We start from the raw sequence: 16,219 nt of genomic DNA, 5'->3' as shown, positions 1-16,219 counted from the left end.
GCCTCTAGGGCCCGGTGGGATCTGTCTGTCGCGAGCCTCATCATCCATCAGCTGGGAACCGCATCGGTTGGATTTTAACAAGTAGACTGTCTCTTCTGGGGGCTTCAACAGCCAGACCAACTGGTGTACCAGCAACTAAAGCTGTTGCACGTCAGCGCGGCTGGTATGTTATATATCGCCTGAAGGCTCACATTGCGCGCCCCTACTTAAGAACTGCTTTTATGTGCAGGAGCCAGCAGAGAATGGTCCAGGTTCTGAATTCTGTCGGGTGGTAAAGGTGGGCTGGAGCGGATTAGGTCGGACTGTCGAGTCACTTGCGACTACCAGCAAGTCTTAGCGACCATCTTATGGCTGCTCTCACGAGGTAGAGCAGTACATCCGTGAGTATAAATGCGTTAGCGCATTAGGAAATGTTCCTAACGTCATGGATACCAATACGCATCCTGATGAAGAACCACGCTTTACTATATTGTTAGTGAGGAGGCAACAGCATTACTAGAAGGCCTGACAACTCACCAGATATAGGTCCAATTCCAGAAAACTGGATCACACAAGTGCCACGAACACAGGCAGAGATGATAGAGCCCGGATTTCCCCATGCTCACTGCGCATTCACCCTACTATAAGTCATCTTAGGTGATAGCAGATTCCCTGCCTATGTTGACGTACACCCTTCGATGCTCATACGCTTTATTTGGAAGAATGGTGTGGAGAAAACAGGATTACAGACTACTATACATTATCGCACAAACCGTGAATAACAACCTACCTAGTGTCAGACTCTATGAGAATGATGGACCTACTGTAGGTAAGCAAAACATATCCGTTGAGCGCTCAAGGATTAATAGAGTATTTTCCCCACTCCTCTCAGGAAAAACAGCATAGATTACGTATAAATCATCTGTAGAGAAATTGCCGAGTATCTTATGGTGATACCGCATTTTTGAGATAGTTGAAAGGAGTTGTTCCGCTTATTAGTTAGAATCCAGGTGTTGCTTATTAGTTTGTATACAAAAAAAGACCGCGGTACATATGGTCGCGGATCTTTATTATCAGAGATTCAAGTAGTTTGTATCTAGGTATCCAACTAGTGATGAGTACACCTATAAAGTAATAACTTTGAGGACTCTCTATGAAGGGTGCTTAGATGGATCCCTGGCAGCATCTCACCCTGAATCGCACTCTCTCCATGTAGCTAACCACTACCCATTATATTAGTGGAATCACAGTAGAGTAAAGTATTAGAGTCTCCATCTGCTAACATTGTGTCTAATTGCCGGTTCCTTTTGGTATCCCGTTCTCACTTGAATGTATACTCTCACAGCTCTAATACAGGTCATGTTCCTCTTGCGTGGCGCGCCTTATCGTAATTACCCACTCTTCTATATCACATTGCGTTTGTTTCCTACGGAAGTACGACGAGAAGACTTCAATGTAGAAGCGCTTGCGATTAATTAATGCAGTAATAAAGGGCCAAAGAACAAGTTGATTGGCTGCCTCTCATAAGAAATCATCCCACCGCTGATCACACACATTTTATGCGCTCTTCTGTAACAGCAATGTGAAACGCTCTTGGAGAGCAAGCAGCAGGAGAAAAAGCCATCTACACGGTCATGCCTTATCAAAATATTTCTGGTGGCGATCCACTCTCCACTCGTAATGCAGGATATTTATAATATAACCTTACTGAGCATAACACCCAGTCAACAAGGTTCTTAGGCCTATTACCATTCTCCGGTCTTTGAGCTATTATGTCCTAATTATAGAATAAAGTAATTATATGATATGCAATAAGATTATATAGGGTAGCCGAATAGTACTCACATTAGGCACGATCCACACACTAATAGATCTATTAGAGACTTAGTATGACAAGCAGGCTATATTTATTACTCTTATTTCTCAAAAGAGCTAATGTTTAATTGGGAGCCGTGGAACACGACAGGTATTTCTGCAGTATGAGATAATGGAAGGTGTAGTTTCTATTATTCACCGTATATGGGGCGTGTAACTAATTTAGTATCAAATAAGATGTAGAGTTTTATGGTCTATCGAAGTATCATGTACCAGGGTGACATACTACTGCTTCTACTAAGCTGGCACTCTGAGGAGATATCACGAGACATATCTATAGCCCAGGCTACTATGACTGACAGAGGATATATTCTATTATTTATGCATAATTACCAATGCGCTTTCCTACTCTGGACCTAGAGCAGTGGTCTACTTTTCATGTGAGGGTTGGATTTGAGCGTACAATCATAGCAGAGACTACTCAACAGTACTAAGATTTACGTTTATTCTCAGAATCATAAGTGTTTGCATACGAGAGCGAGGCGAATTGCTCAGTTCATGTAAGACAATTCTAAGGACGTAGTGCAATGTGACTTCCATGCTTTCCTCTTATAAGGGCGCCTCGCGACAACTCCACTTCTATTCCAGTGAATACACAGCCGTATGTGTTGAATATTCAATACTCAATACACCAGTATACACGGTATCCTGCATACTTTGTAAAGGATTAGTCTGATGGAAGGCAACACATGCAACCAGGACTATACGGATAGGCCAATACCGAAAGAGTAGGTAACAACCTATTACCAGGAGTAACACTCAGCCACGAGATCAGATAAGATACTACTTTTAGCCATTCGTATATGAGCGAGTTCATAGGTTAAGGTATAGTCAACAGGTTACCCGCATGATGATTCAAGCCTATGTAGATTTTCTCTTTTATACTTTATTTAGAGCTGTTTGAAATAACGAAAATATGAGTCTATGTACGCATTAGTGACCCTTTAGATTTAGTCAAGTCCCATACCTAGGAACGATGCAATAACTGGTACAAATCACTAGACAATATTTGAAATACCTGCCACATCGTGCATACTCTTGCCACTCTGAGCCATTTATCACAATATCCACGAGGGGGTATGTTAAATTCTTTTTTGTTATTAAGGTCGTTGACCCTCACACTACCGGAAGTCTCCAAGAAATGTAGTTGCAAATCAACACACAGCCCTACTTCATATAAATCCAGAGAGATCGTCGATTTACTTCCTACTTTGTAATGGACAAATCCAGAGAAGGATGCATCTTGGACTCTGAAGTTTTTCCAAAGAAGAGTCTCCTGTTTCGTTATCAAAACCAACCACTATTGAGGTGCTCCTCAATGAGAACGTCACTCGGTTCCTGGGAAGAAGAAGCTCTATTCCCTCTTCCAAAATCTCTAAGACTTCAGATGCCCTCCGAGCAAGTCAATTACCCGCATTGCACAGGAAAGGAAGGAGCAAAGCACAAGGTCTGACAACTGCCGTCTGACAAATAGTCAATACCAAAAATAAAGAGAACAGAGAATCATAATTCATTTCCTAAGTGAGCAGGGGTGAAGCGGGTACCATCCCCAATCTATGACTCCTGTGCCTGAACCTGTACATTCAAAATGGTTTAATGATGAGGACATCAGTATCGGCCTTCGCACTGTCTTTTATTTGTCATCCTTGGTGCTTGTGCCAGCACCATTCTTCTCTCACTTCGTACCACTGCCGAGGCAGGGAAATAGGCATCTGTACTATACAGGTAAGGCATCTGTGCTCAGTGGATGCTTCAGAGCACGAAGGATGAACTAAGCTTAGAAGTGCATGAGAGAAACTTTACAGGGTCAAAATTTAGGTCTGGATTTAGGTGCCTCACAGCAAGGTTCCAAGGGCACAGCAAGAGCAGAGGGATTGTTGCCAGAGTCATGGTAAGGAGCAGCTAAAACTGAAGAGGGATCTTATTGTAAGGCACCCCAGATGTGTTTAGGATAAAAGATAAACTCCTACGCACATTGCAAGTGCTTAGCATTGCACACCTGTTTTGGGGTTTAGGGCTAGAGCCTGGTTGCCCATTTTTATAAGGTCCCCTTTAGCTCCTAGGCATAATTCGCCCTTTCCCTGGGCCGCTCTTATTCGATAATGAATCTTGTTTAAAGTGCATTAGAGTTTAAACACCTGAGTGATAGCAACTGTCCTAAACGCTTAGCGTTTAAATAGACTCTGGAGCCTAGGATGCGTCTATGTCTTGAGGTTGATATGACTGGTGAGATCCTCTAAGTCGCTATATTTCTTCTTCAACCTTTGTGAGATCTCACCTGGCTCCCTCTATAGCATCAGGCCAACTGACTTCTTGTTAAGTCAGTTCTATCATCTCTAAAATGCGAGTAAAGGTACAAGACAGACCAATAACACAGTTCGGTTACCTACGAATGGTAAAAAAGTTTATACACTTAGGAAACCCTGACTCTTAGGAAAAAGGTTAACACAGACCAACGAACATTTGGGGCTGACGACTCACAGGTATTCTTCTAAGATGGATGTTTTCTAAAAGATAGTCTTGGGGAATTATTCTGAGAAAAATGCTATGCCTGTGTTATTCAGGAACTCAGACTAGATGATCACCAAATGAGACTTTCTGGCCTTGAATCATGAAAATCATCCTATTTTTGAGTGTACATTATGAAAACCAGAACACCGGTTATGATTTTATTCAGTATGATTTAATAAAAGCAATATGTATGGACAAGAACCATATGTTTCTACTGTCTGGTTCAGAGATTGTCTCATAATTTTTAAGTCCTTAACCAAGGCTTTGTCTCACTAACTGCTTTTGAATTGGAACAGCCTGATTGTGTAATATTACCATGGTATTTAGACCTAACGGAAACTTCCTTTACTGTTTAAATTACATTATAAATTCAAAGAAATAAATTCTTTTTAAATATTTTAGCTATTGGGAAAATGTCACAATGGACCTATTACATTTCCTGATTCTCTCCTCCCTTCTTTGAAAATATCTATTATACTTTTTACCTGATTTTAAAGTCTTTATCTACTCTATCCTTTTTGACACTTCTTTTGCAACCATATATGTTTCAGCGATGGGTTGATCCTGCAGCATTAAAGTTAATGGGATTTCCTACCCTTTCGACCTCCAAAGTGGAAGCAGGGGGCTAATTTTACCCTGCATCGTTCGCATAGTTGAATAAATTCGGTTAATATAAATGGAAAAACCCAGGACTTCCTTAAAATTCTGATTTAAACATTCCCGTAACAGCAAACTAAGGAATATATGGTAAAGAGGATTTTTTTTGCGCCTAATGTCATTTATTGTCTTTATTAAAGGAACTGGACCTCACATGAGATACAAAGACAAAGTTCAAGAAACAGGTAACTTGGAGGGGAAGTTTACTAAGAACAATAAGGGCCACCTTCTGTACAATGCCGCCGTTACATATTGTCCTCCTAAGAGTGAGATACAGTTTAGAGAACTTTTAAATGACAAAAAATAATGTCTACCAATCTATCTTATCCCTAATGGGTAGATCAAGGTTATCTTATCCACACAAAAAATTACAGTCAGGAATTTTTGAAATAGCTTAATCAACATTTCTTAGATTAAAAAAATATTGGGATCACATTGGCTGAAGTGATAAACCACTTTCCCCTCGTATTCGTTATGAGTTTTCTGTTGTATAACTACGTGTCATTTGACTTTGTGAGTTGGTTATCCTTCAGCTTGGCTAAAATTCCTTGAAATGAACAATTAATGGGCACTGATCTTTGAACTCGACGTACGTCCGCATGCTGAAGAGAGCTGAGTATGCCCCACAGCCAAGCCTTGCTCCACAAAGCTCTCAATATGGGCTATTTGACTTACATCTAGAGTGGGTAGATCAGGAAGAGGTTCTGTATTATTTATAATATTCATTTCTTTATATCTTGAAGGTCTTTCTTTTGTCGGAATGCAAATTTGCAGAAAAATGAGAACAATATTCTAAAAATTTACCGATTTTTAGGATGGTTTGAGTGTATACAGGGGGAGGAGCAAGAAAAATGAGATAGCTCGCCTTTGATGGAACACCAGCCAGCCAGTTATGAGCTAGTAAAAAATCCTCTATGGATCTGTTCTCTGCTGCTTTACCTGTAACATGAGAGGTTAGACCCAATACACATAAGGTTATAAAGAGAAAGCGTGGCACCGGACAAAAGCAGCCACCTGAAGGAAGGTGAGGAATACTATTTGCAAATAGTGGAATGAAGGTATCTGATTCCTTCTTAGTCTCTTGTCTCCAGAGAAGCAGGGCAGAGCAGCCAACTGCTATAAGCAGGTATGCTGTGTAGTGTTGTATACTATAGTATCTCGAATGAAGGTTTATGCTATTGCCATACGGCACAGAAAGGAATACAAATTTAGGTACCCGGAAATAAGTTTAGATTAAATATATGATCATGTGCTGTCTTATTCTTTACTTTCCTTAGGCTCTGGTAATGGCATCCTTCTGTGGGATTCTTTTTCTGAAAATGGTGTACAACCCACATATGGCTTTTGTTTGCTTGTAACATTTAAGCTGAACCCCAAGAAAGCTATTTGGGTGCTTAATTTTGGAATGCTCTTTAAAATCTAGCAAAAGCCTAAGTTCCAGATGTATTCTTCTTTGTTTTTTTAATAAAATTTACCTTTTTAAGAACAGGAATTGGATTTTTGGTGTCCAAGAGGTTCTGCATCAGTTGTTTAATTAGCTGGTGTCACAGCTAATTTTCTTTGTTTCTTTCTCAGCTCTTCCTGGGACTGAGGTGAAAGGCTTGAGGGTACCCACAGGGAGGAATTCCCAAGTGCTCCTTCCTGAGTTCAAAGGGATTTAAATGCATTTGAGTGGTGGCAGCATTTATCAAGCCAAGGTCAGAGAAAAGCTGTAACCTTGGAGTTTAATACAAGTTGGAGTGGCAAGTATTATTTTTAGAATTCTTGCGGCCCCACTTTCTGCAGTGAGTGACATAGCAGCCTTTTCAGGAGTGTTGTGAAGAGTTGGAGAACTAAGTATGAAGGCTCCTCAGTGTTTCTTCTGAGTATTACATAAGTGACTCAGTGATTTCAGTAAAACCTCCCTAGCAGCTTTACCAAGAAGGTAGGACTTCATGTAGATCTAAATTAGCAAGGCTAATTGTATGAAAAGTGCTTTGGAAGATGATCAAAAAAATATTCAAAAGGTTTATATAGTACTTATAAATAAATAAATATAAAATTTGGCTATGACTGAAATTTAGCTATGTAAAATACAATCTTTTATTCAACAGAATTTTTATCATATTGCAGTTATATTCTGATTGGAATTAATTGAGAAAGTTAAACATAACAAGTCACCGGGGCGAGGCATAGACTCAAGAGTTCTGAAAGAACTCAAATGTGAAGTTGCAGAACATTAACTAGGGTTTGTAACCTGTCCTTTAAATTGCCTATGTACCCAGTGACGGGAAGAATACTACTCTAATGCTAATATTTAAAAAGGCTCTAGAGGTGATCCGGCCAATTACAGACGCGGTAAGTCTAACGTCGGGTACCGGCACATTAGTCAAAAAAGTAAAAGAATAAAATTGTCAAAACCTAGAAGAACATAAATTGTTGGCAAAAGTCAACATGGTTTCTTGGTAAACGGAAATCGGGTCTTACTAATATTTAACTTTTCCGTTTTCGCGTAGGTAAGTGTAGGGAGCTACTTTTTATTTTTTTAATTTTTTGTTTTTATATTTTTTTATATATTTATTTTTTTTGTAATTATTTTTTTTTTTTTGTTCGAGGAGGGCGTGTGAAAGTGGGTGCAGCAAGGTGGGTACCAATAGGGTGATGCCGGGTCAGTTGGGATTTCGTGGGTGTAGTGGCCGAATGCCTGGTGCAAGGGCCCGCATCCATAAAGGCGGCTTTGAAGGAGGGGCTCAGGGGTTAGTAATTGTTTAAAGGAATGGGCCCGGCAGAGGAGCGTAGAAAGGGGGAAAAGTACTGATGAATCATTAGGGAGAAAGTGAAGGGTAGGCCAACGTGGAGAGGGGGGGTCCATACGTGTGCAGGCCGAGACTCAAGCCTGGCACGAGCAGAGGAGCGGGAGAGGGGGAAACCAGGAGGGGTGGAAAGGGAGAGGATGACGAAACTGCGCAAAGAGTAGGGTAAACCAGCAGTACGGGGAAGTATGCTACAAAAGAAGCTCGCACGAAAACGAAGGGAGGGGGCAACATAAAGGCAAGGAAAGGGGAAGGGGAGAAAGGGAAGGAAGGAACAGAGGGAAAAAAAATAAAAACCCACGAGACAGACAGGAGGAGGGGGCGAAGGGAGACGACCAACAAAGCAGGGAAAAAAGGGGAGGCAGGGGGAAGAGGTCGCGGAAAGATGGCCAGGCAGGGGCAGAGGTGGGGCAAAAGCAAACAGAAGTGAGGAAGGCAGGAAAAGGGTGACAAGAGAAGAGGAGAAGAAGAGGCGCCGTGAGAGAAAGCAAGGGGAGCCTCAGCGGGAAGCGGGGGACAGAGGGGGCGCCGCAGCGCAAAAAGAGAGAGCGGCGCGAGAAAAGGGGGCCAGAAAAGGCACGAAAAGGGGAGGGGGGTGGGAACGGGGCCCAGAGGAGGAGAGGGAAAGAACAGGACGGGGCAGCGGGAAAGGGGCAACGAGGAGGGAGAGGAGAGAGGGAGAAAAGACAAGAAGGAGGGGGAGAAAGGAAGAGAAGGAAAAGAGGACGGGAGCCCATACAAAGAACGAGGGGGCACAAAGGATAGCCAGCGCCGCCGAAGCGACACAACAACAACGGGGCAGGAGGAAAGAAGAGGAGGGCAGGGGGCCCCGAGGGGCGGGAGAGGGGAAGAAGGGAGAACGGGGCCGGAGCGACGCGCCAGACGCAGCAGGAGGGGCAGGAAAAGGGAACGACGGCGAGCAGAAGCCCGCACGGGAGGCCCCGGGGCCAAAGCGAAAGGCCGAGGCCGCGGGAAGGCGCTCCCAGGGGGAACCCGGGGCAAACCCTAAAGCAGGAGGGCCGGGCCGCGGAACCGGCGGAGAGCGCAAGAACGTGGGAAGAGGAGAGAACCACAGCGGACACAGGATGCAAGATGGGGGGCAGACCAGGGGAGAAAGGGGCAAGAGAGAGCGCCGGACCGGGCCCGTGGAAATGAGGCCGAACATGGCTGGGTGGCGGTTGGACCACCTCGGCACACTGTCAGTGACAATCGGCAGAGAACTATGCACAATGACTCCAGATGTTCCCGGATTTGTTTAGCTTAAATAGCCCCCATCATACCTGGTATCGTTGTTGGTTTTTCTTTTTCCAATGTTCATTACTTTACATTTATCCACTTAAATTCATTTGCCATTTTGTGCCCAATCACTTAGTTTGAGATCTTTTGAAAATTCTCACAGTCCTGCTTTGGTCTTAACTATCTTGAGCAGTTTAGTAGTCATCTGCAAACTTTACCACCTCACTGTTTACCCCCTTTCTCCAGACATTTATGAATAAGTTGATAGGATTGGGGGTCCTAGACTACTTGGGAAACCACTAGTTATCCCTCTCCAGTTTGGAGAATATTACCATTAATTTCTACTCCTTTGTTCTCAGGTCTTTTAAACCATTAATTTCTACCCTTTGTTCTCGGTCTTTTAACCAGTTCTCAATCCATGAAAGGACCTTCCTTCTTATCCCATGACAATTTAATTTATGTAAGAACCTTTGGTGAGGGACCTTGTCAAAGGCTTTCTGGAAATCTAAGTACACTATGTCCACCGGATCCCCCTTGTCCACATGTCTGACCCCTTCAAAGAACTCTAATAGATTAGTAAGACACGATTTCCGTTTACAGAAACCATGTTGACTTTTGCCCAACAATTTATGTTCTTCTAGGTCTTTGACAATTTTATTCTTTACTATTGTTTTGACTAATGTGCCCGGTACCGACGTTAGACTTACCGGTCTGTAATTGCCGGGATCACCTCTAGAGCCCTTTTTAAATATTAGCATTAGAGTAGCTATCTTCCCGTCACTGGGTACATAGGCCAATTTAAAGGACAGGTTACAAACCCTAGTTAATAGTTCTGCAACTTCACATTTGAGTTCTTTCAGAACTCTTGAGTCTATGCCATCCGGCCCCGGTGACTTGTTAATGTTAACTTTCTCAATTAATTCCAATCAGATATAACTGCAAATATGCATAACAAATTCTGTTGAATAAAAAGATGTCATTTTACATAGCTAAATTTCCAGTCATAGCCAAATTTTATTATTTATTTATTTGATAAGTACTAATAATAACCTTTTGATATTATTTCTTTTGATCATCTTCCAAAGCACTTTTCAATACAACTTAGCCTTGGCTAATTAAGATCTACATGAAGTCCTACCTTCTTGGTTAAAGCTGCTAGGGAGGTTTTACTGAAATCACTGAGTTCACTTATGGTAATACCTCAGAAGAAACACTGAGGAGCCTTCATACTTAGTTCTCCAACTCTCACAACACTCCTGAAAAGGCTGCTATGTCACTCCCACTGCAGAAAGTGGGGGGCCCGCAAGAATTCTAAAAATTAATACTTGCCACTCCAGACTTGTATTAAACTCCCAAGGTTACAGCTTTTCTCTGACCTTGGCTTGATAAATGCTGCCACCACTCAAATGCATTAAATCCCCTTTGAACTCAGGAAGGAGCACTTGGGAATTCCTCCCTGTGGGGTACCCTCAAGCCCTTTCACCTCAGTCCCAGGAAGAGCTGAGAAAGAAAACAAAGAAAATTAGCTGTGACCACCAGCTAATTAAACAACTGATGCAGAAACCTCTTAGGACACCAAAAATCCAATCCTGTTCTTAAAAAAGGTAAATTTTATTAAAAACAAAAAGAAAGAAAATACATCTGGAACTTAGGCTTTTGCTAGATTTTAAAAGAGCAATTCCAAAAATTAAGCACCCAAAATAGCTTTCTTGGGGGTTCAGCTTAAATGTTACAAGCAAACAAAAGCATCTGGGGTTAATACAGAGGAGATCCACAAGCCAAAATAAAGAATAAACCTGATCATATTTTTCTAAACATTCCCTAACCAAATGATTCCTTCTGCGTATGGAAGATAATTTTTCATACTTAGTTCAAAACCTACACAGCATTCCTGCTTATAGCATTGCTGCTCTGCCCCTGCTTCTCTGGAGAACAAGAGACAAAGGGAAAGTTTCTTTCCCATTTTCAAAAGTTCTACCTTCCCATTGGCTCTTTTGGTCCGGTGCCCACGCCTTTTCTTTTACCTATGGGTTTGTTAACCCTTTACAGGTAAAGCAAGCAGAGAACAGACCAAGAGGGATTTTACAGCTAACTGGCTGGCTGGGTGTCCATCAAAGGGAGCTACTCTCTTCTGCTCTCCCCCTGTATCACAACTCCAAATGGATTTAATATTTCATTTCTCATTGCAGACAAAAATCAAGATATAAAGAAAATGAATATTATGAAATAACATCATGTCACAACCAGATGTAAGTCATACTTGAAGCTTTGTTGGACAGGATGGGCAGACTCAGTCAGCACAGACGTGTGTTAAGTATAGCAATGAAGACAACAAAATGACAGTAGTTACAACAAAACTCAACAACAGGAAATGTTTATCACGCAATGATAATTTTTTTAATCAGGAAATGTTGTTAAGCTATTCAAAATATTTCCTGACTGTAAATTTTTTGTGTGGAAAAACTGTTACCTGTAGGGATAAGAATAGCATTTTGCAAAGAATTAGATAACAGGACATTTACAGAATGGTTATTTTCTTAGTAAACTTCCCCTCCAGTTACCTGTTTCTTGAACTTTGTTCTTTGTATACATGTTGAGGTCCAGTTCCTTTAATAAACAAAAGACATTTGCAAAATTTACCATAATATTCCTTGAAGTTTGCTGTACGAATGTTAAAATCAGAATTTTAAGGAAGTCCTGGGTTTTTCCTTTATATTAACCAATTTATTCAACCTATGCAACGATGCATGAAATTAGCCCCTGCTTCCACTGAAGTCAATAGTAAAACTCCCATTAACTTTAATGATGCAGGATCAACCCATCGCTGAAACATATATTGGTGCAAAAGTTCAAAAAGGATAGAGTTAGACTAAAGACTTAAAAATCAGTAAAAGTATCAAAATAGATATTTTCAAAGAAGGGGAGAAATCAGGAAATTTTCCATTGTGACATTTTTCCCAAACTAAAATATTAAAGAATTTTATTTCTTTGAATTATAATTGTAATTTCAAAACAGTAATAGGAAAAGTTTCGTTAGGTCTAAATACAATGGGTAATATTACACAATTACAGGCTGTTCCAATACAAAAGCAGTTAGTGAGACAAAGACCTTGTTAAAGACTAAAATTATGAGACATCTCTGAACCAGACAGTAGAACATATGGTTCTTGTCCATACATATTGCTTTATAAATCATACTGAATAAATCATAACCGGGTGTTCTGTTTTCATAATGTACCACTCAAAAAATAGGATGAATTTTTCATGGATTCCAAGGCCAGAAAGTCTCATGGTGATCATCTAGTCTGAGTTCCTGAATAACACAGGCCATAGATTTTTCTCAGAATAATTCCAAGATCATATCTTTTAGAAAAACATCCAATCTAGAAAGAATACCTGTGATCTGTCAGGTTCAGTTGGTCTGTGTTAACCTTTTTCCACAAGAGTCAGGGTTCCTAAGTGTATAAACTTTTTTATTAGTGGTAGTGTTTGTCTTGTCTTTATTTATCGCATTTTAGAGATGTAGAAACTGAAACAAAGAAGTCAGTTGCCTGATGCTATAGAGGGAGCCAGGGTGAGATCCACAAAGGGACAAAGGCATATAAACCCCAGATATAGGCATCTAGGCCCAGATTTTTAAAGCTAAATTGGCATTGCTTCACTCAGTGTTGCAATGCCTAAATGTCATTTTCAAAGAGGATTTAGGCAAAAGGGACTTTTAAAAATGAAACAGGCTTCTAAAACAGGTGGTGCAATGCTAAGCACTGCAATGCCTAAATATCTTTAAAAATCTGTGCCTTAAATCCCAGTTTTAGGCACTACCACTATCTGCAAAATCCCCTCTCTGCTGTCACCTAACCCTGTAAGCACCTAAACTCAGTACCTAAATTTGCACAGTAAAAGTTCTCTCTGCATCTAAGTTTCTGCCTCTGGACACACACACAGATGCCTTAACCTATATGTACAGATGCCTATCCCATGCCTAAGTGTGAAGTGAGGAAGAATGGTGCTGGCATCAGCACCAAGGATGACAAAAAAGACAGTACCGAAGGCATCGATACTGATGGCTCCTCATCATTAAACCATTTTGAATAGTACAGGTCAGCACCAAGGAGTCTGTTGGGGATGGTACCAGCTTCACCCCTGCTCACTTAGGAAAGTGAATTATGACTCTGTTCTCTTTTTTTTTTGGTATTGGAAACTATGATCAGCGGCAGTTGTCAGACTTGGTGCTGTGCTCCTTCCTTCCATGGGCAATGCGGGTAATTGACTGCTCGGAGGGCATCTGAAGTCTTAGAAGATTTGGAAGAGGAATAAGAGCTCTTCATTCCCCAGGAACCCAGAGTGACGTTTCTCATTGAGGGAGCACTCAATGAGTGGGGTTTTGATAACGAAACAGGAGACTCTTCTCTTGGAAAAACTTCAGAGCCAGATGCTCCTCTCCTGGATTTCTCCATTACAAATAGGATCAAATGCATCTCTCTGGATTTTTGGGTGTGTTTTGATTTGCAAACTACATTTCTTGAGGTAGTGTGAGGGTCCCCTAAACAAAAAAGACATTTAACATACCCCCCTTTTAAAGGCATGGCAGTATTGCACGATGGGCAGGTATTTAAATTGCATGATTTTGATTCAGCTCTGGTATTGGGACTGACTAAATCTAACTAAGTACATAGATATATCTATTTCAAACAGGCTAAAATAAAGTATAAAAGAAAAATCTACATCTGAATTCAGTGACTACCTTAACTATGTAACTATAAAGACTACAGTAGCTAAGAGGACGCTGAGGGTGTGCTCCTCGCTTCCACGGAAGGTAAGAAGGAATTGGGTGGAAGTTGGGGCCATGCTGCCCTTTATGCTATCAGAAGAGCAGTGTGAAAGCATATAGGGGGTATGTAACAACCCCAAGAGACACTGCTAGGCAAAAAAAATTGGAACTCCTATGAGTGGGGCACGTGTGCAGCAAGACCAGGATGCACATGTACAGATACTTGAAAAACCAATCCTTTTGAAACCCCACTAAAAACACCCTCATTCAATGATGATTTCCCATTAACTACTTTTTGAGATCTATTAATTAGCCTGTTCTTAGTCTATTTAATGTGGGCTTCACTTTGTATAATGCTATTTTTTTAATAAACAAAGAGGAAGCAGAACCTTGTGGGGAATGCCATAGTGTTTTCCTGATTAGCGTGTCCACAAAATTTTATGGTTTTTATCTTGCAGCTTTACTTTGTACAAGCCATGTGAGCAGTTCTTAAAAGCAAGCAACTCTTTATACCCATACATCACTCTCTCTCAATTTCTCTAGTAGGAACCAATGTGAGTGAGCAGATTGCTTAAAGTTGTTGGGTCACAGAAAAAGAGGGTTAGCAAGTGAATGACTTTATAGTCTGGTGGTTACACAGGAGGTAGGAGACTCAGGGACCACTCCCCTGATCCAGTTACTTTAATTATTTATACATAATTAGTGGAACTGTTTCAACAGAAAATACTGAGGGAACTTCACATCAAAACATCCCATAGCTCAGTGATTAGAGCATTTTCCTGAGAGGTGGGAAACATCCTGCTCAAATCATTTCTCCCCACCAGGCAGATAGGAGGGAATTGAATCCCGACTCCACACATCCCAAGTGAGTGGTCTAACTAGGGTGCTAAAACTTATAGGGTGAGCATGGGAACCGGCACCACCTCCTGTGGTGGCCTGATTTTGAATTGGACCTAATCTGGTGTGCAGCCTCAGAGCATGCCTACCAAATTGGGTTCCACAGGCAGGGTTGAAAGTAACTTACAGGACTCACCGGTACTGCTGGAGTCCTGAGGGGGCGTGGCCTCATCCAGAAGAGGCATGGCCTCAAGCAGAAGAGGCGGAGCCTCTCAGGATTTAAAGGCCCTGGGGCACCAGCTGTGGCTGGGAGCCCCAGGGCCTTTAAATCAACCATGGGTTCCCAGCTGAAGGGGTGACTGGGAGCCCCCCAGGGCTCAAGGGCAAATTAAAGGGCCCAGGGCTCCAGCAGCCGTGGTGAACCCAGAGCTTTGCCGGGCTGGGGCCGGGATTTAAAGGGCCCAGAGCTCCTGCTGCTTTGGGGAACCTTTGAGCGCCTTAAATCCAGGCCCCAGCCCGGCCGCCGGAGCCATGGGTGGAATTTAAAGGGCTCAGGACTGCCCATAGCTGTGGGAGCTCTGAGCCCTTTAAATCTCTGCCCCAGCCCAGCCGCCGGAGCCGCAGTGGGGATTTAAAGAGCTCTGGGCTGCCCATAGTGGCGGGGAGCTCTGAGCCCTTTAAATCCCAGCCCCAGCCCGGCTGCCAGAGTCACGGCTGGGATTTAAAGGGCTCTGGGTATACATCCAGGTGGCTGTAGGGCAGTAGCAGTGCCTCTACCTAGGAAGGAATACTGCAGAGAGGGATCTGGAGGGTCATAGTGGATCACAACAGGGGCCTTAACTACATTGGCACTTTACAGCGCTGCAACTTTCTCACTCAGGGATGTGAAAAAACAACCCCCTGAGCACAGCAAGTTACAGCACTGTAAAGCGCCAGCTCCCAGCGCTGTAAGCTAATCCCCTCGGGGAGGTGGAATACCTACAGCACTGGGAGAGCTCTCTCCCAGCACTGGCCCTAAGTATCCGTGAACCTCCAACATTTCTGTAACACTGTTGCAAAAAAAAGCAAACATCATTCTGGGATGTATTAGCACGAGTGTTGTAAGCAAGACAAGAAATAATTCTTACTCTACTCCTTGCTGATTTGGCCTCAACTGGAGTATTGTGTCCATTTCTGGGCATCACATTTCTCTAAACTGGAGACAGTCCAGAAAAGAGCAATCAAAATTATTAAAGGTCTAAAAAACATGACCTATGATGGGAGATGGGAAAAACTGGGTTTGTTGAGCCTGGAGAAGAGGAGACTGAAAGGGGACATAACCTTTTATGTACTTAAAAACTGTTACAAGGGAGAGAGGAAGGGAGAAAAATTGTTCTTGTTAATCTTTGAGAAGCAACATCAGCAAGGGCGGTGTAGGTTTAAATTGTATATTAGGAAAAACTTCCTGTCAGGATGGTTAAGCACTGGAATAAATTGCCTCGGGGGGCTGTGGAATCTCCATCATTGTAGATTTTTAAGAGTGGGTTAGACAAACACCTGTCAGGGATGGTTTAGATCAGGG

Source organism: Chelonoidis abingdonii, chromosome 1 (assembly GCF_003597395.2).
Source record: "Chelonoidis abingdonii isolate Lonesome George chromosome 1, CheloAbing_2.0, whole genome shotgun sequence".
Lineage (NCBI taxonomy): Eukaryota > Metazoa > Chordata > Testudines > Testudinidae > Chelonoidis > Chelonoidis abingdonii.
This window is presented reverse-complemented; position numbering follows the sequence as displayed.